The sequence below is a fragment of the Heterodontus francisci genome, unplaced genomic scaffold (genome assembly GCF_036365525.1).
Source record: "Heterodontus francisci isolate sHetFra1 unplaced genomic scaffold, sHetFra1.hap1 HAP1_SCAFFOLD_597, whole genome shotgun sequence".
NCBI classification, from domain to species: domain Eukaryota; kingdom Metazoa; phylum Chordata; class Chondrichthyes; order Heterodontiformes; family Heterodontidae; genus Heterodontus; species Heterodontus francisci.
The window spans coordinates 319,924-323,148 of NW_027141752.1; the positions used below are offsets into that span (position 1 = coordinate 319,924).

Below are 3,225 nucleotides of genomic sequence, written 5' to 3' on the forward strand. Positions count from 1 at the left end.
GAACAATCGCGAAATGAAAACCAGGAACACAAACAGTGTCAGTGTCTGACTCCACTGCAGTAGTGCAGCATTCAGCTTCTGTTTACCAGGTGTTTGCAGTGGTTTTACAACAGGTTTGTGCCATTCAGAAACAACACAAGCCCTGCACTGCTCAATGACAGGGACTGTCCGATAGAGCAGTGACCTTGACACAGTCACATTTCTATTTCAACGGAAAACAAGCAGCCACTATTTAAAACGTGCCTTTCTCGCTTCTCACCTGGTGTCTGCAATAAACGCTCGTTATATTGCGGCTATTTTTCCGCCACTGTTCACGATCCAACAAACAGTGAGAGATTGGAACTAAAGCAGGAAAATTCCCTCTCCTTTGGGTGGTGAAATTGTCAGTGATTTTCAATAGTGATTTCTTCCCATTGTGTCTCCCTGAGCCTGTACAGACACTGTCCGAGAATGAACTCTCCCTTCCCCGTGTCCCCGGCTCACTCCATGTTCTGGGAGCAGCTCCTGCTCCACAGTGTCTGTTACAAACACTCCCCGACTCCCCCTCAACTTCCCACCACTCAATGCTAATCTCTGAGCACATCTGCGGACACGCTCCCACAGCAGTGGCTGCTGGAAGCAGATGCTGTTTGTTCCCTTCCCCCGGGCCTGGGAAGTCTCCATTAGCAGCTGATTTAAAGCATCTTCCCCTGATTGAGTGAATGGCCTCACAGACTGGGTTGGGGAAAGGATGCGCATGCGCTCCACTCCTCATAGTGACGTCCCACAGGGGGCGGAGCAACACCGCGCATGCGCAGATCTTTGCAGCAATTCAGCATTCAAACATCAATGGGAACTTTCCCCATTTCACCCTCATCAAAGTCCCAAAGAAAGTGAAGAGGGGCTTGGACTGGAGGAAGGGAGGGGCGGGGTAGGGGGAACCTAGAACCCAGAAAGCTGCCCACTTGCCCCATTTAGATGCTCAATTTGCGGTCATTCCCTGCAGGGGTTTGTTATTATTGAGCCCCTCCTGGTAAAACAATCCGATAGAAAGAGGGGAGAAAGGAGGGAGCCGGTGTGTTTGCTGGGACCTTGCAGAATTCATTTCAGCAGCAAAAGTCCCGGGTGATATTAACCCGAGTGAAACACGCTGTCAGTGAGAGGAAAACCGAACGGCCCTTTTCATCTTTTCATTGGAAACAAAGTAGAGCCGGAAGTGCGGCGAGCAGAGCAGACACACAAGCTCAATGACAGGAGAGCTCGGCCGTCCCTGAGTTTCAGCTCCCGGCTCTTACATTTCCTCATCCACACTGTCTTTACTGTGGATGTTCAGGGATTCCTTGTCGGATCTGAGGACTGTGTCCATTAAACATTCTGAGTCAGGAGATCCACACACTCTCTGTTATCAAGATTTATGGGCAGGAATGTTTCAAAACTTTGTCTATTAAATCATTGTATTATTCACAGAACTAATGTGGCAATCGGTTCATTATTCAGGTCTTGAACTTGGTTTGGGTAGACTGAAAACTGAGAGGTTCAGCACCTCTCCAACCCTTCGCTATTGGCCGTGTGGCCTAATGGATCAGGCGTCTGACTTCTGTGTATTTAATGAAGTTATCAGAAGATTGTAGGTTCGAGTCCTACTACGGTCATTTTGGGCGATCAGTGTTTAGCACCGCAGCCTCACAGCTCCAGCGACCCGTGTTCAGTTCTGGCTAATGTCTGTGCGCAGTTTGAGTTCTCCCTGTGACTGCGTGTGTTTCCTCGCACAGCCAAAGACTTGCAGATTGATTGGTAAATTGACTATTGTGAATTGCCCCCAGTGGAGGTAGGTGGTGGGGGATGTGGTCGGGAATATGGGAATAATGTTGGATTAGTATAAATGGGTGGTTGTTGGTCGGCAGAGACTTGGTGGGCCGAAGGGCCTGTTTCAGTGCTGCATCTATTAATAAATAACTGATTTTTTTGATGAAATAACAGAAAAGGTTGATGAAGGGAAAGCAATGGATGTTGTCTATATGGATTTTCAGAAAGCGTTTGACAAATTACCACATAAAAGGCTGGGTAACAAAACGGAGGCTCCTGGAATAGGAGGGTCAGTATCTGCTTAGATTAAAAAATGTATGAAATATCAAGAAAAGCGAGTTGTGGTATTTGGTTGTTTTTCAGAATGGAAGATGCTGAACAGTGATATCCGCAAGGGTCAGTGTCAGGACCACCATATATATAAATGACTTGAATATTGGAATCACAGAATTGTTACTACACAGAAGGAGGCCATTTGGCCCATCGTGTCTGCACTGACTCTCCAAATGAGCAATTCACCTCATGTCACTTCCCCGTCTTCTCCCCATAATCCTGCACATTCTTCCTTTTCAGATAACAGTCTAATTCCCCTATGAATGCTTCAATTAAACCTGCCTCCATCACATTCTCAGGCAGTTCATACTTTAACCACTCGCTGCGTGAAAAAGTTTTACCCCACGTCGCTTTTGCTTCTTTTACCAATTACTTTAAATCTGTGCCCTCTCGTTCTCGATCCTTTCACAAGTGGGAACAGTTTCTCCCTATCCACTCTGTCCACACCCCTCATCATTTTGAATACCACTATGAAATCTCCTCTTAGCCTTCTTTTCTCCAAGGAAAACAGTCCTAACTTCTCCAATCTATCTTCATAACTGAAGTTCCTCATCCCTGGAACCATTCTCATGAATCTTTTCCATAATCTCTCCAATGCCTTCACATCTTTCCTAAAGTGTGGCACCCAGAACTGGATGCAGTACTTCAGCTGAGGCTAGTGTCTTATACAAGTTCAACATGACCTCCTTGTTCTTGTATGCTATGCCTCGATTACTAAAGCCGAGGATACTGTATGCTTTATTAACCGCTCTCTCAAGCAATGACTTATACCCCCAGGTCCCTCTGCTCCTGCACCCCCTTTAGAATTGTACCCTTTGTTCTATATTGTCACTCCATGTTCTTCTGACCAAAATGAATCAATTCACATTTCTCTGCATTGAACTTCACCTGTTATCTGTCCTCCCATTCCACCAACTTGTCTATGTCCTTTTGAAGTTCTACACTATCATCCTTACAGTTCACAATGCTTCCAATTTTCGTATCATCCACAAACTTTGAAATTCTGCCCTGTACACCAAGGTCTAGGTCATTAATATATGTCAGGAAAGGCAAGGGTCCCAACACTGACTCCTGGGGAACTCCACTACAAACCTTCCTCCAGCCCGA

The 3,225-nt window shown here is 46.1% G+C and overlaps 1 non-coding gene across 1 annotated transcript; it reads left to right on the plus strand.

The window, feature by feature from the left end:
- Positions 1-1,542: 1,542 nt before the first annotated feature.
- trnar-ucu (transfer RNA arginine (anticodon UCU)) lies at positions 1,543-1,631 on the plus strand. The gene is given in 2 exon segments: positions 1,543-1,579; positions 1,596-1,631. It is a non-coding gene; the product is annotated as a tRNA-Arg (tRNA).
- The last annotated feature ends 1,594 nt before the right edge of the window (positions 1,632-3,225 follow it).